Source organism: Mobula hypostoma, chromosome X1, assembly GCF_963921235.1.
Source record: "Mobula hypostoma chromosome X1, sMobHyp1.1, whole genome shotgun sequence".
NCBI lineage: Eukaryota > Metazoa > Chordata > Chondrichthyes > Myliobatiformes > Myliobatidae > Mobula > Mobula hypostoma.
Genome location: NC_086128.1, coordinates 29254489 through 29278698, shown reverse-complemented (window position 1 = coordinate 29278698; position 24210 = coordinate 29254489). Strand labels below are relative to the sequence as shown.

The 24210-nt window shown below is 42.8% G+C and overlaps 1 protein-coding gene across 5 annotated transcripts in view; it reads left to right on the top strand.

The window, feature by feature from the left end:
- LOC134340475 (F-box/LRR-repeat protein 20) overlaps positions 1–24210 on the top strand; it is a 162522-nt gene that overhangs the window by 53949 nt on the left and 84363 nt on the right. The gene's annotated exons all lie outside the window — the stretch shown is intronic.

Below are 24210 nucleotides of genomic sequence, written 5' to 3'. Positions count from 1 at the left end.
ATTCAGAGGGACAGAGGGAGAAAAAGGAGAGTGAGAGAAAGAATGTGTGTATAAAAATAAGTAACAGATGGGGTACGAGGGGGAAGTGGGGCATTAGCGGAAGTTAGAGAAGTCGATGTTCATGCCGTCAGGTTGGAGGCTACCCAGACGGAATATAAGGTGTTGTTCCTCCAACCTGAGTGTGGCTTCACCTTTACAGTAGAGGAGGTCGTGGATAGACGTGTCAGAATGGGAATGGGATGTGGAATTAAAGTGTGTGGCCACTGGGAGATCCTGCTTTCTCTGGTGGACAGAGCTTAGGTGTTCAGCAAAGTGGTCTCCCACTCTGCGTCGGGTCTCGCCAATATATAAAAGGCCACATCGGGAGCACCGGACGCAGTATATCACCCCAGCCGACTCACAGGTGAAGTGTTGCCTCACCTGGAAGGACTGTTTGGGGCTCTGAATGGTGGTAAGGGAGGAAGTGTCAGGACATGTGTAGCACTTGTTCCGCTTACACGGATAAGTGCCAGGAGGGAGATCAGTGGGGAGGGATGGGGGGGACGAATGGACAAGGGAGTTGCGTAGTAAGCGATCCCTGCGGAATGTGGGGGGGGGGAGGGAAAAATGTGCTTAGTGGTGGGATCCCGTTGGAGGTGGCGGAAGTTACGGAGAATAATATGTTGGACCCGGAGGCTGGTGGGGTGGTGGGGCCAACCTTATAGTTCCCACACCTCCACTGCTACCAACCTTATAGTTCCCACACCTCGCACTTCCTGTTTCTACCTCCTACCCAAGATCAACAAACCTGCCTGTCCTGGTCGACCTATTGTCTCAGCTTGCTCCTGTCCCACCGAACTCGTTTCTGCATACCTCGACACGGTTTTATCCCCCCCTTGTTCAATCCCTTCCTACCTATGTTCATGACACTTCTCATGCTCTTAAACTTTTCGATGATTTTAAGTTCCCTGGCCCCCACCGCTTTATTTTCACCATGGATGTCCAGTCCCTATATACTTCCATCCCCCATCAGGAAGGTCTCAAAGCTCTACGCTTCTTTTTGGATTCCAGACCTAATCAGTTCCCCTCTACCACCACTCTGCTCCGTCTAGCGGAATTAGTCCTTACTCTTAATAATTTCTCCTTTGGCTCCTCCCACTTCCTCCAAACTAAAGGTGTAGCTATGGGCACCCGTATGGGTCCTAGCTATGCCTGCCTTTTTGTTGGCTTTGTGGAAGAATCTATGTTCCATGCCTATTCTGGTATCTGTCCCCCACTTTTCCTTCGCTACATCGACAACTGCATTGGCGCTGCTTCCTGCACGCATGCAGAACTTGTTGACTTTATTAATTTTGCCTCCAACTTTCACCCTGCCCTCAAGTTTACCTGGTCCATTTCCGACACCTCCCTCCCCTTTCTAGATCTTTCTGTCTCTGGAGACAGCTTATCCACTGATGTCTACTATAAGCCTACTGACTCTCACAGCTATCTGGACTATTCCTCTTCCCACCCTGTCTCTTGCAAAAACGCCATCCCCTCCTCGCAATTCCTCTGTCTCCGCTGCATCTGCTCTCAGGATGAGGCTTTTCATTCTAGGACGAGGGAGATGTCTTCATTTTTTAAAGAAAGGGGCTTCCCTTCCTCCACTATCAACTCTGCTCTTAAACGCATCTCCCCCATTTCACGTACATCTGCTCTCACTCCATCCTCCCACCACCCCACTAGGAATAGGGTTCCCCTGGTCCTCACCTACCACCCCACCAGCCTCCGGGTCCAACATATTATTCTCCGTAACTTCCGCCACCTCCAACGGGATCCCACCACTAAGCACATCTTCCCCTCCCCCCCTCTCTCTGCATTCCGCAGGGATTGCTCCCTACACAACTCCTTGTCCATTCGTCCCCCCCATCCCTCCCCACTGATCTCCCTCCTGGCACTTATCCGTGTAAGCGGAACAAGTGCTACACATGCCCTTACACTTCCTCCCTTACCACCATTCAGGGCCCCAAACAGTCCTTCCAGGTGAGGCATCACTTCACCTGTGAGTCGGCTGGGGTGATATACTGCGTCCGGTGCTCCCGATGTGGCCTTCTATATATTGGTGAGACCCGATGCAGACTGGGAGACCGCTTTGCTGAACACCTACGCTCTGTCCACCAGAGAAAGCAGGATCTCCCAGTGGCCACACATTTTAATTCCACATCCCATTCCCATTCTGACATGTCTATCCACGGCCTCCTCTACTGTAAAGGTGAAGCCACACTCAGGTTGGAGGAACAACACCTTATATTCCGTCTGGGTAGCCTCCAACCTGATGGCATGAACATCAACTTCTCTAACTTCCGCTAATGCCCCACCTCCCCCTCGTACCCCATCTGTTACTTATTTTTATACACATATTCTTTCTCTCACTCTCCTTTTTCTCCCTCTGTCCCTCTGACTATACCCCTTGCCCATCCTCTGGGTCCCCCCCCCACTTGTCTTTCTCCCCGGGCCTCCTGTCCCATGATCCTCTCGTATCCCTTTTGCCAATCACCTGTCCAGCTCTTGGCTCCATCCCTCCCCCTCCTGTCTTCTCCTATCATTTTGGATCTCCCCCTCCCCCTCCCACTTTCAAATCCCTTACTCACTCTTCCTTCAGTTAGTCCTGACGAAGGGTCTCGGCCTGAAACGTCGACTGTACCTCTTCCTGGAGATGCTGCCTGGCCTGCTGTGTTCACCAGCAACTTTGATGTGTGTTGTTTGAACATATACATATACCTGTATTTAGTTTTTAACTAATCACGAGGCCTTTTGTTCAGTATTGGTTATCCCACTTTGTCTCTTGAAGTTGATCTTGATATTTTTGGTAAATTTCATCAAAGTATTGAACAAGCTGTAAGAAGCTACTGAAAAGTTGTTGTTTGAAACCTTGAACAAAAGCTAACAACAATTCTTCTAGAGCTCTCATCAGCAATGTCTCTGGTTTGGAATTAAATTGTATTATTAGGCTGAGTTAAGTACAAATGCCACTAAATGCATTAAACTTAAGAATGAGGACTTAAACTGGAGGACTGGCTCATGGACCTCCTGGTTTTCTCCTCATGAAGTCAATAATCTGGTTCTTGGCCTTGCTGACATTGAGGGGGAGGGGTTGTTGTGGCACCACTCAGCCAGATTTTCATTCTCCCTCCATGCTGATTCGTCACCAGCTTTATTTGGCCAATGACAGTGGTGTCATCGGCAAGCTTAAATGTGGCACTGGAGCTGTGCTTACTGCAGTCATAAGTATAAAACAAGCAGTGCTTGGGGTCTTGTGGGGCACCTGTGCTGATCGAGATTATGGAGTTGACCTGAACTGATTGGGGTCTGCAAGTGAGGAAACCGAGGATCCAATTGCACAAGGAGGTATTAAAGCCAAGGTCTTCTCGGGCAGGAGTTGATGGGCTTTATCACGTCTCAAAGCACTTCATCACAGTGAATGCAAGTGCTACTGGATAATAGTTATTGAGGCAGGTCACCACATTCTTATAATCGAACCCTGTTTGAAGCAGGTGGGTACCTCGGACTGCTGAAGTCAGAGATTAAAGATGTTAGTGAACACCAGCCAGTTGATCAGCATAGGTCTTTAGTACTCAGTCAGGTACCACATCTGGTCTGGATGCTTTCTGTGGGTTCGCCCTCCTGAAGGATGCTCGCACATCAACCTCGGACTGAAATCACAGGGTATCGAGGCTTTAGGAATTTGTAAATGTTCCTCTGTTTTAAAGGTCAAATTGAGTACTGAAGGCATGGATCTCATCTGCGAGCGAAGGCTTGTTGTCACCTATGTCTTTTGATTTCACTTTGTAAGAGGTAATGGCATTCAAGTCCTTCCACATCTGTCGAACAAACTTCAGTGATTCCTATTTGGTCAGGATTTGCCACTTCATATGTGAGATGGCTTTCTGGAAATTGTACCTGGACCTTTTGTATCTTGGTCACCAGACTTCAATGCCACGGACCCTGGCCCTCAGCAGATTGTGGATCTCATTGTTCATCCTGGCTTCTGGTTGGAAGACTTTTGAATGATTTTGTGGGGACCGACTAATTTACGACTGTTTTTATAAAGTCCATGACAACTGTGGTGTATTCATTCAGAGCCTGAGTCCTTGAACATGGTCCAGTAAGCCAACTCAAAGCAACCCCATAGCTATTCCTCTGCCTCATGTGACCACCTCTTAGTTGACCTTGTCTCTGGAGCCTTGTCCTTAAGCTTCTGCCTGTTTGTAGGTAGGAGAAGCACAGCCAAGCGATCAGATTTCCTGAAATATGGTCTGGGCATGGAGCAGTAGAGGTTCTTTATTGTAGTACAGCAGTTTTCTCATATGTTGGGTCCCCTGGTGCTGTAGGTTTTATGCTGATGAGGATTGGGCAAAGGTTTCTTCAAACAAGTCTAAACTAATGACCAAATGTTAATTGAATTTGAATTCACCAGCTGACAAAATAGAATTTGAGTGCATGTCTGCTCCTCTGTATTACTAGTCCAATAACTTTACTGCTATACTAAAGTTCCTTCCATGGTAATTTAGTAGTGGGTCCTGGTACAAAGTGACTTCTGTTACCTGGAAATGTTGGTTGGGTTCCTCCCACTGTGACATTTGGTGAAATGGCATTGCACACATGCTCCATTCAATCTCTGAAATGGAATTTGTTGCAATTCATTTCATATAGATGTTGTATTGTGAGTGTTTAATGAACAGCTGCTTTCTGGCATTATGGTGCTGAGTCTGTAATAGAATTTATTCTTTTTTAACCCTTGAAATGCAGGTAATTTTGAAATCAAAAGTTGACCAAGCCTGCTCAAGGTTAGCTGAAACATGGCACCCCAAATTGAGTTGTTACTAAGATTCTCATGCCTGGAGATGAAACCCAGCAGCACTTTTCATAGTATAGTTTAAAACAAATTTTGAAGAGTATCTTGATTTCTGAGCATTTTCCATAATTCTGTGTAATGTAAGTGATACTCCTATAGAGCATAGAACAGTATAGGCCCTTTGGCCTCCGATGTGCTGACCTTTTTATTTATTTTGTTTTAGAGATTTAATGAGGAGTAGGCCCTTCTGGCCTTTTGAGTTGCACTACCCAGCAACCCTGATTTAACCCTAACCTAATCACAGGACAAGTTACAATGACTAATTAACCTACCTGGTACATCTTTAGATTGTGGGAGGAAACCAAAGTAAACCAAAGGAAAGACATCTTTGCCATAGAGGGAGTACAAAGAAGGTTCACCAGATTGATTCCTGGGATGGCAGGTCTTTCATATGAAGAAAGACTGGATGAATTGGGCTTGTACTCGTTGGAATTTAGAAGATTGAGGGGGGATCTGATTGAAACGTATAAGATCCTAAAGGGATTGGACAGGCTAGATGCGGGAAGATTGTTCCCGATGTTGGGGAGGTCCAGAACGAGGGGTCACAGTTTGAGGATGGAGGGGAAGCCTTTTAGGACCGAGATTAGGAAAAACTTCTTCACACAGAGAGTGGTGAATCTGTGGAATTCTCTGCCACAGCAAACTGTTGAGGCCAGTTCATTGGCTATGTTTAAGAGGGAGTTAGATATGGCCCTTGTGGCTACAGGGGTCAGGGGGTATGGAGGGAAGGCTGGGTTCTGAGTTGGATGATCAGCCATGATCATAATAAATGGCGGTGCAGGCTCGAAGGGCCGAATGGCCTACTCTTGCACCTATTTTCTATGTCTATGTTAAATGCACGATTCCATGGGGAGGACGTACAAAGACTCCTTACAGAGGATGCTGCGACTGAACTCTAAGATCAATTTAAACCTACCTTCCTACATAGCCCTCCATTTTTCTTTTATCTGTGTGCCTTAAAATTATGCTGGCTCTCCTGTCTTTTATAATCTTCTATACCTCTATCAATCACTTCACATCTTCCATTTTCCAAAAGAAAAGCCAAGATCGCTCAACCTTTCCTCATAAGACATGCTGTCTAATCCAGGCAGAATCATGGTAAATCTCCTGTGCACCCTTTAAAGCTTCCACATCCATCCTATGAGGGGACCAGAACTGAACCCAATACTCAAGTGTGGTCTAGAGATTTACCTTGAATCAGAAGCAGGTTTAATATTACTGGCATATGTCTTTTTTTTTGTGGCAACAGTACATTTTGAAACATAAAAAAACCTAAATTGCTGTGTGGGTTGTGTGTGTGTGTATGCACACGCGAAAAGAGCCATAGCGATGGGATTCCTTAATGATGGATGCCTTATTTTTTGGGAAGCATTTCCTTTTGAAGGTGTACTAGATGCTGTAAGGCCCATGATGGAGCTGGCTGAGCTTACAACTTTCTGCAGCTTTTTGCAATCTGCTGCCATGGCTCCTCCATACTAGTCAGTAGTGCAACCAGTTAGAATGCCCTCTATGGTACATCTATAGATATTTGAGTGTCTTTAGAGACATACACGTCTCCTCAAACGCCTAATGAAATATAGCTGCTGTTGTGCCTTCTTTGAAGATCTATCCTGGGCCCAACATACTGATGCAATTGCAGAGATGTTCACACCCAGGAACTTGAAACTGCTCACCCTTTTCATTGTTGGTGTGTGTGTGTGTGTGTGTTCTCCCTCAGCCTTCACCTTTGCCTTCCTGAATGCCACAATCAGTTCCTTAGTCTTACAGATGTGGAGTGCAAGGTTGTTGTGACACCATTCAACTATCTGAACTATCTCACTCCTGTATGCCTTGTCTCCATCTGCAATTCTGCAAACAATAGCTGCTTCATTGGCAAATTTACAGATGACATTTGAGCTGCGCCTAGCCACACAGTTGTGGGTGTAGAGAGAGTAGAGCGGTGGGCTAAGCACGCATCTTTGAGATGTGCCAGTGTTGATTGCGAGCGGAGAGATGTTACTACCAATTCGCACAGTCTGTGATCTCCTGGTGTGGAAGTCGATAGAGGTACTGAGGCCCAGGTTTTGGAGCTTGTTGGTTTATACTGAGGGTATGATTTGAGTTGAACACTGAGCTGTAATCAATAAACAGGCTGTTCTAGGATTACTATTGTCCATGTGATTCAATGCTGAGTGGTGAGCCAGTGAAATTGCATCTGCTGTAGACCTATAGTGACGATAGGCAAATTGCAGCACGCCCAGGTCCTTGCTTATGCAGGAGTTTGTTCTAGCCATGACCAACCTCTCAAAACATTTCATTAGAGGAGATAGGAGTGCCACTGGGTGCTGATCGTTGAGGCAGCTCACCTTGCTCTTGGGCACTGGTATGATTGTTGTTTTGTAACAGGTGGGAACCTCTAACTCTATCAGGGAGATGATAGATGTCCTCGAACACTCCTGCCAGGTACACCATCAGGGCCTGATGCCTTGTGAGAGTTCACCCTCTTGAAAGATGTTCTGACGTCAGCCTCCGAGACAGAGATCATCAGATGCTGCATGGATTCGCACAGGTGTAGTTTTATTCTCCCTTTCAGAGCATGCACTAAAAAGGCACTGGGAGTATCACAGCCACTCATATTAAACTTCACTTTGTTGAAAGTAATGGCCTGCCAACCTTACCTGAGCTGCGTGCATCCAATTCCATCTCTAACCTCAGTTGCAATAGTTTTCTTCGCTCTTAAAATAGCATTCTGCAGGTTGTACCTGGACTACTTGTATAGTTCTGGATCACAGTCTTAAATGCCACAGATCTAGCCCTTGCAGACTATTAATCTCTTGGTTCATCCATGGCTTTTGGTTTGGGTTTGTCCAGTATGTTCTTGAAGGGGCTCACTCATCCACAAGGTTTTGATGAAATAGGTGACAACTGTGGAATATTCATTCAGATTCATAAATGAATTGTCCAGTCCATTGACCCAAAGCAATCCTTTAAGCGCTTTCTTTACTGTACCTTCTTAGTCCTCACCCCTGGTGTTGCAGTCTTGGTCTTTGCTCGGAGTAGAAATACAGCTAGGTGATCAGAATTTCCTCAGTGTGGGCGTTGGATAGCAAAGTAAGCATTCTTATGATTGTATAACAGTTGGCTCCTCTGTTTCCACAGGTGATGTGTTGGTGCAGTTGTTCAGAGACTTCTTCAAGATGGCCTGATTGAAATCCCTCGTTAATGATAGGGAAGGCATTTGGGTGCACTGTTTCGTGCTTGCTGATTACAGTGCTGAACTCCTGCCTGATGTTGGCCTGAGGTGGGATGTACACCACTGTCAGGATGGTGAAAAGTGCCCTTGGCAAATATAATGGACGACAGTTAACTGCTAGATATTCCAGGTCGGATGAGCAGGACTGAGACAACTACCACGTCTGTGCACCACAATGTGTTAATCATAAAGCATACTCCACCTCCTCTACTTTTAAAGGACTGAACTGTCCTGTATTTGCAGAGAGTGGTGAAGCCATTGGTCTGTAGTGCTGCACCTGAAATGGCAGGGGATAGCCGTGTTTCCATTAAGCAGTTCCTGATGTCCCTTTTGAGGTCTTCAGCTTTACTTTTCAAAGGCTATACATTCGCCAGCAGGATAGTCGGTGGGGGGGGGAGGGGTGGAGGGAGGGGGTCTGATGCCTTGGCATTTCAATCGTATCTGTAGACCACCTCAGCTTCTGCACTTCTGTTTTCTTAAGGAGCAACTGCACTTGTGACCTGTGTCTGCAGTCTGGGGTTCATCGATTTTTGAGTGCTGATACATTTTTTTTAAATGTCTTAAAACAATGCTGCTTACTGAAGTACCCATAGTTGTACCTGTGGATTTCAACTATAGTAAATGGGAATATTTGATGATTCCCATCAGAGTTGCACACACTCATCACTTATTGAGGCCATCTTGGTTTGAAAACTCTTAAACTGAATACCACGATTAACAAAGGCCAGTACACCATATTTTTCAATCACCCAAACAACTTTCACTGCAGATTTGAGGGATTCGGTTCAGGGATGTCTTGAATTGAGTCTATGGCATTCTAAGAGGAGAGTGCAAAAGTTTGGGCACCCCGGTCAAAATTTCTGTTATTGTGAATAGCTAAGTGAGTAAAAGATGAACTGATTTCCAAAAGACATAAAGTTAAAGATGACACATTTCTTTAATATTTTATGTAAGATTACTTTTTTATTTCCATCTTTTACAGTTTCAAAATAACAAGGAAAGTTTGGGCACCCTGCATGGTCAGTACTTAGTAACACCCCCTTTGGCAAGTATCACAGCTTGTAAACACTTTCTGTAGCCAGCTAAGAGTCTTTCATTTCTTGTTTGGGGGATTTTCGCCCATTCTTCCTTGCAAAAGGCTTCTAGTTCTGTGAGATTCTTGCACTGTCTTGCATGCACTGCTCTTCTGAGGTCTATCCACAGATTCTCGACGATGTTTAGGTCGGGGGACTGTGAGGGCCATGGCAAAACCTTCAGCTTGCGCCTCGAGGTAGTCCATTGTGGATTTTGAGGTGTGTCTAGGATCATTATCCTGTTGTAGAAGCCATCTTCTTTTCATCTTCAGCCTTTTTACAGATGGTGTGATGTTTGCTTCCAGAATTTGCTGGTATTTAATTGAATTTATTCTTCCCTCTACCAGTGAAATGTTCCCCGTGCCACTGGCTGCAACACAAGCCCAAAGGATGATCGATCCACCCCTGTACTTAACAGTTGGAGAGGTGTTCTTTTCATGAAATTCTGCACCCTTTTTTCTCCAAACACACCTTTGCTCATTGTGGCCAAAAGGTTCTATTTTAACTTCCTCAGTCCACAAGCTAATTAAGGTCTGAGACCTTGGTGAAAGTTATCTGAGAGCTCAAATCTCTTGGGGTGCCCAAACTTTTTGCATGGTGCTCCTTTCCTTTTTTTCCACTCTAAAATTGTACAAAACAAAAATAATACACTAATCTTGCTTAAAATGTTGAAAAGAATGTTTCATCTTTAACTTTATGACTTTTGGAGATCAATTCATCTTCTACTCACTTAACTATTCACAGTAACAGAAATTTTGACCAGGGTGCCCAAACTTTTGCATGCCTCCTGACTTTCTGAATGAGGCTACCATGGGGAACCTGATTTAATGCCTTACTAAAGTCTAGGTACACCACATTCACTGTACTACATTTTGTTTTGTCACTTCCTCAAAAGTCAGTCGGGCTTGTGAGGCATGACCTGCCCTTCAAAATGCTGTGCAGGCCATCTCTAATCAGACGCTGCTTTTCCAAATGCTCATAGTCCTGTCTCTAAGAATCCTCTCCAATAGTTTGCCCACCAATGATGTAAGACTTGCTAGTCATAATCATAGTCATACTTTATTGATCCCGGGAGAAATTGGTTTTCGTTACAGTTGCACTATAAATAATAAATAGTAATAAAACCATAAATAGTTAAATTGTAATATGTAAATTATGCCAGGAAATAAGTCCAGGACCAACTTATTGGCTCAGGGTGTCTGACCCTCCAAGGGAGGAGTTGTAAAGTTTGATGGCCACAGGCAGGAATGACTTCCTATGACGCTCTGTGTTGCATCTCGGTGGAGTGAGTCTCTGGCTGAATGTACTCCTGTGCCCAACCAGTACATTATGTAGTGGATGGGAGACATTGTCCAAGATGGCATGCAACTTGGACAACATCCTCTTTTCAGACACCACTGTCAGAGAGTCCGGTTCCATCCCCACAACATCACTGGCCTTACGAATGAGTTTGTTGATTCTGTTGGTGTCTGCTACCCTCAGCCTGCTGCCCCAGCACACAACAGCAAACATGATAGCACTGGCCACCACAGACTCGTAGAACATCCTCAGCATCGTCCGACAGATGTTAAAGGACCTCAGTCTCCTCAGGAAATAGAGACGGCTCTGACCCTTCTTGTAGACAGCCTCAGTGTTCTTTGACCAGTCCAGTTTATTGCCAGTTCGTATCCCCAGGTACTTGTAATCCTCCACCATGTCCACACTGACCCCCTGGATAGAAACAGGGGTCACCGGTACTTTAGCTCTCCTCAGGTCTACCACCAGCTCCTTAGTCTTTTTCACATTAAGCTGCGGATAATTCTGCTCACACCATGTGACAAAGTTTCCTACTGTAGCCCTGTACTCAGCCTCATCTCCCTTGCTGATGCATCCAACTATGGCAGAGTCATCTGAAAACTTCTGAAGATGACAAGACTCTGTGCAGTAGTTGAAGTCCGAGGTGTAAATGGTGAAGAGAAAGGGAAACAAGGCAGTCCCCCTGTGGAGCTCCAGTGCTGCTGATCACTCTGTCGGACACACAGTGTTGCAAGCACATGTACTGTGGTCTGCCAGTCAGGTAATCAAGAATCCATGACACCAGGAAAGCATCCACCTGCATCGCTGTCAGCTTCTCCCCCAGCAGAGCAGGGCGGATGGTGTTGAACGCACTGGAGAAGTCAAAAAACATGACCCTCACAGTGCTCGCTGGCTTGGCCAGGTGGATGTAGACACGGTTTAGCAGGTAGACGATGGCATCCTCACTCCTAGTTGGGGCTGGTAGGCGAACTGAAGGGGATCTAAGTGTGGCCTGACCATAGGCCGGAGCAGCTTCAGAACAAGTCTCTCCAGGGTCTTCATGATGTGGGAGGTCAATGCCATCTATAATTCCCAAGATGATCCCTATTACTTTAACAAAGGAATAAACATTGGCCAACCTCTAATATTGTAATGCTCTTGTGGCTTGTGAGGGCACAGAATATAGGCAATGGCACAGCAATCTCTCACTTGCTTCTTGGAATAACCTTGGATATATCCCATTGGGCCCTGTGGACTTGCCTATCTCAATATTTTTCTAAAGTTCCAGTACATCCTATTTCTTCAACATGTTTCAGCATATTAGCCTGTTTTATGCTGACCTTGAATTTGTCAAAGTTCCCTCTCTCTGGTGAATGTAGAAATAATATTTTTCAGGACATCCCCTACCTCTGACTCTAGGCACATAGTTCCTCTTTTATTCCTGATTGTCCCTGCCCTCACTTGTCATCCTTCTCTTCATGTGTACACAGAACGCCTCAGGGTTTTCCTTAATACTATTTGCCAATTCCTCTTGTATCCTCTTCTAGCTCTAAGTCCCTCAAGTTTCTACTGGCTACTTTATAGCTCTTCGGAGTTGGTAAACATGCTTACTACTTCCTCTTGACTAAATATTCCACTTTTCTTGTCAACCATAGTTCCTTCACCCTACCATTCTTTTTCTGTCTCAATGGAACTAACTATCATGAACCCCATGGAAGTGCTTCCTAAACAACTTCGATATTTCCGTTGTGCATTTCCCTGTGAATATCTGTTCACAGTTTATGCTGCCAAGTTCCTGTTCAGTGGCTTCATAATTAGCCTTCCAATTAAATACTTCCCCATTCTGTCTGCTCCTATCCCTGTCCAAGGTTATGCAAAAGATCGGGAGTTGTGATCACTGACTATGAAATGCTCACCAATTGAGAGATCTATTACAAGGTTCATTGTCTAGTCCTAGGTCTAGTATGGCCTTTACACTGCCTTCTACAGTCGACCTATCCACACAGTCAGGAATCGTTGGATACACCCAACTAATTCTGCCCCATCTAAACTTTGGCATCTCCTTAAGTACAAATCTTTAGATGAACTAGAAGTTCTTTAACAAAGATTTTGTGCAAAGTATTGATTTGAGATTTATAAGAAATTATTTTTATACTACTTTTATTTGACTCCTCAGCTTTGAGCACTTGGCATTGTTATTGTCTGGGTGGTAATGTTGCAAATTCACTTTGTGTTTGATGAAACTTGGCTCACTCTCGAGTGTTGGGTTTCACCAGTCTTGCTGTCAATCTTTGAGCCACACTGAGGTTCCATTTCCCTTGCTTTTTTTAAAAAAAAAGTTCCTCAGGGCTAGCTAAAAGACAATGGGAAGTTATTCCAATATTCATCCAACTAGACCACCACTCTATTAATTTATTAACTTTAATTTTTGATAGAAGAGTTGGTGACTTAAGCATAAAACAGTTTGTGACTATGTTCAGATATTAGTCAAATGAATGACATGAGCAAAACGTGTTTTGGGGGTGAATTGTGTGGGGAAGGACAACAGTGAAGCAAGGGAATGTTGCCTTGGGGCTCTAAGGACAATACAACAGCTAATTTGTTTTGAAAAAATGTGGTTGGAGGTGCAATGTGAATTGGTGACACTTTTCTCCTTTAATTCTGTTGTTGAAAGAAGCTGAGGATATCAACTTGGTGTTAATAGTGTCTAAGTCATGGCCCAGAGCTTCAGAATTTAAAGGAACACTATCCAGTCTGTTTTTATAATAGTCATCTAAAAAAATTCTTTATTCTTCGCATTCCCAAAAATGATTTAGGAAGGAAGCACAATTGAATTAAGCAAAATGTAATTAAAATACTCTTTAGCAGTTGGTTGAAAAATACCAAGTATTGGTGTAATCAAGTGGGCAGTTAGGAATGTACATTGTGCTGTTGTGAAAGCTTTGATCGTAAGCATACCATTTATAAATAAATCAAGCCATAAGTGTTGTTGATGCAATTGGATTCATCTGTTGTGCAGCAAGCTCATGATTTGTCCAAGTTCACAGCTGTGATCTCTGGATATTGGCAAAAGCAACATCTTCCATTAACACCTTTCATTAGGGTCCTATAATTTCATGGATTATCCTCATTTCATTTTTTTTTTGAACAGAAGAACATGATTGGCACCTCTCCTGTCCTCTGGAACCTCACCTGTTGCAATTGAGGCACCAACAATCTCCTCTCTTGCCTTGTAAATTCTTTATTGAAGCAAGGGAGGCAAAAGACAGGAAATGATAGGCCAGTTAGCCTGACTTCTGTGTTTGGGAAGATGCTGGAGTCTATTGTTAAGGATGAGTTATCGGGGTACTTGAAGGCACATGATAAAATAGGCTGAAGTCAGCATGCTTTCCCTTGGGAAATCTTGCCTGACAAATCTGTTGGAATATTTCGGAAATAACGGGCAGGTTAGCCAAAGGGGTCAGTGGGTGTTGTTTACTTAGATTTTCAGAAGGTCCTGCTGTACTTCAGGCTGCTAAACAAGGTAAGAGCCCCTAATATTACAGGAAAGATACTAGCATATATAGAACATTGGCTGACTGGCAGGAAGTAAAGAGTGGGAATAAAGGTGGCCTTTTCTGGTTGGCTGCCAGTGACTAAAGGTGTACCACGAGGATTGGTGTTGGGACCGCTTCTTTTCACGTTACGTCAATGATTTGGATGACAAAATTGATGACTTTGTGGCCGATGTTTGTGGATGATGCAAAGATAGGTGGAAGGGCAGGTAGTGTTGAGAGTAAACATGATATCTGCAGAAGGATTTGGACAGATTAGGAGAATGGGCAAATTGGCAGATGGAATATAGTGTGGGGTAGTGTATAGTCCTGCACATTGTAGATGGAACAAAGGTGTCAACTATTTTCTAAATTGGGAGAAAATTCAAAAATCAGAGGTGCAAAGAGACTTGGGAGCCCTTGTGTATGATTTCCTGGAGGTTAACTGGCAGGCTGAGTTGGTAGAAAGGAAGGCAAATGCAGTGTTGGCATTCATTTTGAGAGTACTAAATTATAAAAGCAAGAAATATTGTTAGCAACCAAGAAAGGATGTGCTGGCATTGGAGAGGGTCTAGAGTTTCAGGAGAATGATTCCAGGAATGAAAGGGTTAATGTATGAGAAGCACTTAATGCCTCTGGGCCTGTACTCATTGGAGTTCAGAAGAATTGGAGGGGCGGAGGGGGAGAAATTTCATTGAAACCTGTTAACTATTGAAAGACCATAAGGCATGGGAGCAGAATTAGGCCATTTGGCCTGTTGAGTCTGCTCCACCATTCAATCATAGCTGATCTTTTTTAAAAAAAAAATAAGAGGAATTTCTTTTACCAGGTGGTGGTGAATCTGTGAAATTCATTGCCACAAACGGTTAAGGAAGCCAAGTAATTGGGTATATTTAAAGTGGAGGTTGATAGATTCTTGATTAGTATGAGTGTCAAAGGTTACAGGGAGAAGGCAGGAGAATGGGGTTGAGAAGGATAATAATCAGCCATGATGGAGTGGCAGAGCAGACTTGATGAGCTGAATCTTAATTCTGCTCCTATGTTTTACGATCTTATTCATAACCTGGGCATTCATTTACTGTGATATTCTGTAGTAGACCCAGCTGCACCACCACCTTGATCTCAAAATGCTCCAGCCCGTCAGTATGTCTTACACTAAACTCATTATCCCCCATGTCCCCTCCTTGTGAATACTAATAAAGTATTCTTAATACTTCATCAATGTTCAAGCAGTAACTTCCCTCCTTTATCTTTGAATAGTCTTACACTCTCCCTTGTTACCCTTTTGTTTTTAATGCAAGTATGAAATGCCTTGGGATTCCCCAATCTACTTGCCAAGGACATTTCACTGTCTCTTTAGATCTTTCTAACACCCTGCTTGAGGTCTTTACTGCTGTCTTACTATTCCTCATGGGTCCTGTCAGCTGGTCAAGATGGCACTGAGTTGGCCCAGACTTAGTTGTTTTGATTTTGTTTCTGGGGATGCTTTTCTTAGTGACAGGAGTTAGAGGTCAGTTTAGGTCTGGGGTTCCCAACCTGGGGTCCACAGACCCCTTGCTTAAAGGTCCATGGCATTAAAAAAGGTTGTGAACCTCTGGTTCAGGGACAGGCTGAAGGGGAGTTAGAGGTCAGGGTATTTACTGAATTATCTGGGTTGAAGCACTCTGCAGGCAAAAGTCAGTGATCCCAGAAGTTGTATCACAGGTGCTGAGGAGACCTGTCGCAGGTTGAAAGTCCATATGGGCAGTAAGTAACAAAGATTGGTGACCCCCCTCCCCTCCCCCAATATGGGCCTGGAAGTTGAGGCCCAAAGTCACATCTGTCTAGAGGGCGAAGCCTGAAGGTTGAAGAGTGAAGGTAGAGGCCAAAGAAGTCCTGAGTCTGAAGGAGTCATAAGGGCCCAGGTCACCAGGGTCGGAGAGGTCCATGTGTCTGGAATTTGAGGCCTGAACATGTAATCAACATCCTGGGATGAAGTCTAAAGTTGGAGGCATTTGAATTGTGGCTCAGCTGAGATCTACACATGTCTGCATTATTTTTGATTTTTCTTATGCACAACCAAAATAAAATTTATGATCCAATAAAAACCACTGGCCAATCTGTTGTCACGAAACATTTTTATATTTCCTAAATCTGTACCTATTTTAATCTTTCTTAAATTTCCAAATTAAACAGAACCATCAGAAAACATTGACTTCATTTCAATAGTCATAGGAGTTGACTTAATATTGTATACCAACTCTTACTGATGAATCAATAAATCACAAATCAATTTGCAATCAAATTCAATTTTTTTTACAATAATATTAAATCTAAGCATTGCACGGATTTTGAAAGAACAAGGTCTTTGGGTGCTATAACCACCCAGTCACCAAAAAAAATTGCACTTAATGAAAAAATATATTTTATCTGCAGTCATTAATGTGGATCCATTTATGGCATGGGAGCAGAATTTTAGATTTACTCTATTTGAGCAATTTTACTTGTATTCCACACTTCTAACTAAATAATTGGATTCCATAATAAGAATCGTGCAAGGCTCTAACCTAGCAGCGAGTAATGTGGTCAGTCTAAATCGGAGCACAAGATAAATGGCCAAAATCACCAAGCTATACATTGTTTAAATTGAACTTTATTTTGAAAAAAAAATCTGTTCTCAGCAGCATATTCAAAAGCTTAAATCAATTTAAACCCTTGTCCTCAACTCTCTGGTATAGTACTGAAACAAACTAATTAAAAAAAATGCTACATAACAATAGAGCAGCTTTCAATATAAAGTACCCCAATTTCTACAAGGCACGGGCAAAGCCTTTACTTAGGAGTTTATTGGAGTGGCTGTTGGACACTTTTAAAAGCCAGAAAGTGGGAAGCAGATGTATAGGCACAGAGTTCTAGAGTGATGGCCTGGACTGAACTGAATATTCCAAGTTGCCAGCACCTATATTATGAAAACCAGTCAGAAGACCATACACTGAACCTCCCATACAACATATCAATAAGACATACCATAGTAGAGTCATAGTAATACAGCACAAAAATGGGCCCTTTGGCCCAGCTGTTCGAAATCAACCACAGCATTCTGCTGGTAGACCCAGATGCCTGGGTTCAGTCCACGTCCCCCCAAGCCATTTCCCTCCATGTACCCATTCAAATACTACTTAAGTGCGGCACTTATACCTGCCTCAACAACTTTTTTTAGCAGTTCACTCCAGATATTCACTGTGCTCTGTGTAAAGAAGTTGTTCTCTGGTCTCTTTAAAATCTCTCCCTTGTATTTGTGCCCTCTTGCTTGGACATTCTGAATATGGGGAAGACTGACTGTTCAGCTTATTTTTGAAATTACTAGGGACATAAGCTTCTTTGAGGTCACCTCTGATTCTCCAATGCTCCAAGAAATAAAGATCCAGCATAGGCAACCTCTCCCCATAACTCGTGCCTTCTAGTCCAGGCAGCATCCTTGTAAATCTCTTCAGTACTGTATCCAGCTTGACAATGTCTTTCCTATAACAGGGTGACCAAAGCTATACATAATATTCCAAGTGTGGTCTTAACATTGACTTAAATAATTGCAACATAGTGTCCCTGATGGCATTTTACCAGTGAAGGCCAGCATGCCAAACACCAGTCTGCTTGCATGAACTGTGCACTTGTATTCCCAGGTCCCACTGTTCCATTCATTGTATAGGTCCTACCCTGGTTTGAATATCCAAAATGAATCGCCTCTCTCTTATCTACTTTGAAATGTATTTGGCATTCCTCAGCCCATCTCTCTAACTGATCAAGATCTCTGTAATTCATAGTAACCTCCTTCACTGTCAAAAAGGCCCTCTAACTTGGTATCAGCAAACTTGCTAGGCAGGCCGTGTACACTCTCATCCGAATTATTTACATAAAAAATGAACAGCAAAGGTCGCAACACTGACCCTCGGGGCACTCTGCTTCATAGGCCTCCATGTAGACGATTGACCTTCAAACTTCAAAGTACATGTATGTCACCAAATGCTACCCTGATTTTAATTTTCTTGCAGGCATTCACAGTAGAACAAAGTAACAGAGCAGAATCAATGAAAAACTACAAACTATTGGCAGTCAATTTGCCAAAGACAAACTGTGCAAATACAAAAAGCCAAAAATACATAAAGAAATGATACTGAGAACATGAGTTGTAGAGTCCTTGAAAGTAAGGCTGTAGGTTGTGGAATCAGTTCAGTGCTGAGTGAAATTATCTATGCTGGTTCAGGTTCAACCATCACCCTCTGCTTCCTATCATTGAATCCGCTTTGTTAGCTCCCTCTGAAGCTGATGCAACATAGTTTTCCAGATCAGAATGCCATACGGGACTTTGTCAAAGGCCTTATTAAGATCCATATAGACAACATCCATTCCCTACTTTCATTTATCCTCTTAGTTATAATACCATAAGATATAGGAGCAGAATTAGGTCATTTCATCATGGCTGATCCATTTTTCCTTTCAGTCCCAATCTCCTGCTTTCTCCCCGCTGTCCCTTCATGTCCTGATCAATCAAGAATCTATCAGCCTCTGCCTTAAATGTACATAGAGACTTGGCCTCCATAGCTGCCTGTAGCAACAAATTCCACAGATTCACCACTCTCTGGCTAAAGAAATTTCTCCTCATCTCAGCTCTAAAAGGATCCTCCTCTATTCTGAGGCTGTGTCCTCTGGTTTTGGACACTCTCAGTGTAGGAAACCTCACTATATCCATTCTTTCAAGACCTTTCACCATTCAATAGGTTTCAATTGGGTTATTCCTTGTTCTTCTAAGTTCCAGTGAATACAGACCCAGAGCTATCAAACGGTCTTCATATGACAAGCCATTTAATCCTGGAATCATTTTCATGAACCTCCTTTGAACCCTTTCCAGTTTCAGCACATCCATTCTAAGGTAGGGTGCTCAAAACTGCTCACCATACTCCATGAGGCCTCATCAGTGCTCCATAAAGTCTCAACATTGCATCCTTGCTTTTATGTTCTAGTCTTCTTGAATTGAATGCTAACATTGCATTTGCTTTCCTCACTTCAGAATCAACCTGCAAGTTAGAAGGAGATGAGTTATACAGCTCTCGTTACATGCATGTGCAGTTCAACTCTGAGTGATTGTGCAGAAAGTTTGAAGTTAGCAACTCATCTCCTTCTACCTTAGGCCACGAACTTATCAATCACGCCTCGGAACACCTTTGATCCTGTATTCACCTTTTTCGATTTTTGTTCACCTTTTACATTGCAACTCCTCCTATTGACTGCAATTTTGCTGTATCAACAGTCTCTCCTTGCTAGGCATCTCCCTACACATTGCTTCTGTTTGTTAACCAACTACCTCATCTTTAGCACTATTACTCCAGTTCCTTTTCCCCTCCCAAATTACTTTAAACCCACCTGAACAACACTAGCCAACCTGCCTCTTCAGAAAACCTCAGAGGATTCGTTAGACATGACTTGCCATGTACAAAACCAGGCTGAATATTCCTGATCAGGCCTTGACTATCTACGTGGTGATTCCTTGGAGTGAATTCTTCCTTTCAAATATGCACTGCTATATATTTCCATGTAATTTGTACAGACTTTTATCTTTGAAATGAGCCAATATCACAAAATTCACTTCAACAAAATTCGAAGTCATTGTAGATATATACAGCAGGGAATAGGAAAGTGATTATTTGAATCTGAAGTACTGATTCAAAATGAAGTATTTGTGTTTAGAAAACAATTCTTTTAAGAACTACTTAATTCTAGTTGCTGCGATGGGTTGACTGATGAATAATCAGAGGGAAATCAAGTCTGAGTTTTAGCGATTATTAAATTTAAGGGTTTATTTTTTCAAAAAAAAAGAGCTTTGCATCCATCAGGAATTTTCCTGTCATCTTTCAGTGAAGTGATGCAGTCATCAGAGAAACAATTGAGCTCAGACCTGTCATTAGAGAACCTGCAACTTGACACTTGGAGCTCAGCATCTAAATGCATATGCAGTCTGCACACACTTCAGCTCCAAGACGGATGTTTACGTGACCTTTCTTTTGCATTACAGTCACTGTTGGAATAATTTCCCATTAGTTCCAAACATTCCTATGGGATGGTTGCTGCAACTTTGCAGCAAAAAAAAATTAAGCAGTGTTGGGTTATTGATGTACCATTGTTTGCCAGTATTAGAGAGGATGGAGCTCGCACTCAACATTCTTAAAGCAAAAGTTCCCTACCAACATACCCCCACTTCACTACACTGCCTTTCAACACTGAAGGTTCACAATGAAACCCTGGAAAATTTGGGCCACTTGTTATATCATGGGAGCTACTTCCCAGTGAAGTTAGACATAATTGATTCACCATGACTTTCCATATATTAACACAGCTTCAGTTGATTGAGGAATAGCATGTCTGAAGATCAAGATCCATGACCATCATAAAAGTGCTGTGGATTGAGGACTGGTTGACAAAGAAAACAGCAGAAATAAATGGACTATTTTCAGGTGGAGTGACTAGTGCATTTGACAATTTGTATGAGGGGGAAAAAAGTGCACCAACTCTGTTTGTTGATATCACAAAGCTGGGGTGGTGGGGGTGGGGGGTAAGAGGCCCAATAACATTACGGAGATGGTTAACTGGTGAGAACATGGCATAGAGTATAATGTAAAAAATCATGACATCGTCCAGCTTTGTAGAAAAGTGGAGTATTTATTTTAATTGGCGAGAGAATGGGACCAGGGTTACCTTGTAAACAAATCAGTCAAAGTTAACACGCATGAAGAGCAAACAATTAGAAAGGCAAAATGTATGGTGGCCTTTACTACAAGAGGAATAGACTACAAGATGATATACAATACTGTGCGCCCTAGAATTTTTCCCATAATTTTGTTTTGGATTTTTTTTTGTCTTCTGCATTAGTGTGTCAGTAGAAAAAAGCAAATTTTAGATTTCCAAGCATTCACTTTCCAAAAAATTAAATGTTAGAGAATTTTTTGTATTTCATTAAAGAAAGTAACACGTTAAGTAATAGACCACTTTTCAAATTAAAACTTGATTACTTTATTAGTATATAGTCCAGTGCTTGATTAAACAAAGATAAACAGTTCAATGACATAATGAGTTGAATGAACTAAACAGATTAACTGAAACAGAAATAGGTCTAAAAGGAATGAAACTGGGCGAAGGACAACCAGACTAAAAGGTGAGGGTGTGGCAGATGCGACAGTTTAACCTCAAATCATCAATTCTTACACCATGGTATGAGTGAGCACAGCAACAAGACACAAGGTGCTCATCCTGCATCAGCAAGGTCTCTCCAAAGCAGAAATTTTGTGGCAGATAGGAGTTTCAAGATTAAACGAGAGAAGATCTGCGGATGCTGGAAATCCAAGCAACACACACAAAATGCTGGAGGAACTCAGCAGGCCAGCTAGCATCTATGGAAAAGAGTACAGTCAACGGTCTTCGCCCAAAACATCAACTGTACTCTTTAACGTAGATGCTGCCTGGCCTGCTGAGTTCCTTCAGCATTTTGTGTGTGTGTGTTGCCAGGAGTTTCAAGATGTGCTGTCAGCCATGAAAACTGAATGCAGCAGATGAGAGATACATCAAACTAATGTCACTTTTAGGTGGGAGGAAGTCCAGCACTGCTATCAACTCTGAACTCTCAGAAACCACTGGAACCCAAGTAGACCCCTCTACAGTCCGGAGAAGTCTTCTCAAAACTGGTCCTCATTGAAGAGTTGTTGTCAAAAACCCATTCCTCCTAAGTGGAAACAAAGCCAAGAGACTCACCTACACACAAAAACACAAGGACTGGGGTGCAGAACAGTGGGAACAAGTGCTCTGGACTGACAAGTCAAAATTTGAAACTTTTGGCTCAAACAGGAGGCAGTTTGTCCGTAAAAGAGCTGGAGAGTGCTACGTGAATGAGTATCTGCAGCCAACAGTGAAGCACGGCGGAAGTTCCCTGCAGGTTTGGGGCTGCATTTCTGCAAATGGAGGTGGTGGTCTGGTCAGAATTAATGGAATCATCAATGCTGTACAAAGTACAGGCAGATTCTCATCCACTATGCAATACCATTAGGGAAATGTCTGATCAGTCCCAACTTCATTCTGCAGCACTGCAATGACCCCAAACACGTGGCCAAGTTCATAAAGAACTATCTTCAGTGAAAAGACAAACAAGGAGTTCTGCATCAGATGGTGTGGCCTCCACCAAGCCCTGATATCAACATCATCAAGGCTGACTGAGATAACCTGCAGAGACAGAAGCAAGTGAGGCAGCCAAAGTCTGTAGGAGAACTGTGGCAAGTTCTCCAAGATGCTCTGAACAACTTACCAGCTGATTTTCTTTTAAAACTGCATGGCACTGTACCTAAGAGAATTGATGCAGTTTTAAAGGCAAGGGGTGATCACACCAAATATTGATTTGATTTAATTTTTGTTTACTGCTCTTTATAGTAATTTTCTGATATTTAGAAACCTTTCATTACATTATTTTTGAAAGCAAGTGCTCTTTACAGAATTTTCTTACATATGCTTAAGACTTTTGCACAGTACTTTAATGCCAGTAAGAGGCCTGGTCAGACTGCACCTAAAATATTGCAGAGAAGTCTGGTCTCCCAGCTTAAGAAAGGATATACCCAAGAAGCACAACAACGGCTCACCACACTGGTATGGAGAATGATAACTGACCCCATACTCTACGGGGTATAGAAGAATGATAAGCAATCTCATTGAAGTATCCAAAGTTCCTAAAAGGGTGGGTATTTCTTTCTATTAGAGTATTTAAAAGTAGGAGTATTAATCAACAATTCGGCACTCAAATATTTCATTGTTATTCACTTAAATGGTAGTTTTTCTTTGTTTACCTTTTTAACTCTTTCCATGAAACTTTGGCTAATTGGGGAAGCCGATGTGTCCCAGTTAATCGGAATCCACTGTATATAAGAAAAAAACAACCAAATGACCCCTTGGAGCTGTTTTAAACTGCTCAGTTTAAATCTATGCCTCTCATTTTTTTGATACGTTTCCATGGGGGGCAGGTGATTTTCTCTTTCGAGTCCCATTTTTTCTAATTTTTTTAAAAACTCTCTATGATTGATGCAGCTTTTAAAGAATGGGATTAATTAGGTATTAAATGTTTTCAGGTCTTGTTTGTAGAGGGAAGTCTGTTTTCATTTGAACAACTGTCAACTAAATATAGTTTACCCAAAGCTCATTTTTTTCAATACCTACAAATAAGAGATTTTTTACAGTCTCGAATAAGTACATTTCCTAAAAGTCCTGATAAGAATCTACTAGATGTAATTTTTAATTTGAAACCTTTTTATAATGGATCTATAGCTAATATTTATAATATGCTGTTGGCAATGAGAAGTGTTCCTTTAGATAAAATTAAAAATCTTTCGGAACAAGATTTACAGACTTCAATTTAGATTAGATTAGATTATGAGGACACTCAGTCCTCGTTTATTGTCATTTAGAAATGCATGCATTAAAAAATGATACAATATTCCTCCAGAAAGATATCACAGAATCACAAGACAAACCAGGACTAAAACTGACAAAACCACATAATTATAACATATAGTTACAACAGTGCAAAACAATACCGTAATTTGATAAAGAGCAGACCATGGGCACAGTAAAAAAAAGTCTCTAAGTCCCGATAGCCCCATCATCTCACGCAGACGGTAGAAGGGAGAAACTCTCCCTGCCAAGAATGCCAAGCACCGCAAACTTGCCGATGCATTGGAAGCACCGGACCGCAGCCGACTCTGAGTCCGTCCGAAAACTTCGAGCCTCCGACCAGCCTTCCAACACCGAGCACTGAGCACCATCTCTGCTGAGTGCTTTGACCCCGCCCCAGCCGCCGAGCAACAAGCAAAGCCGAGGACTCGGGGCCTTCCCCTCTGGAGATTCTGGACCACACAGTAGCAGCAGCAGCGAAGCAGGCATTTCAGAAGTTTCACAGATGTTCCTCCGTGCTTTCACGTCTGTCTTCATCAAATCAGGATTGTGCATGGCACCCTACTTGACAGATAACACATATCATTCACTGGAGTGGCTGCTGCGAGCTGCATCGTGTCGCCATCTTCTCCTCCCGCCTTTCTGAGGAAACTTGGAATCAAATTTTTAAATTGGTTAACACTTCATCGTTATGTGCCCGCCACTCTCTCCTACAATTTAAAGTGGTCCATAGGGCCCATATGACTAAGGATAAGTTGTCTTGTTTTT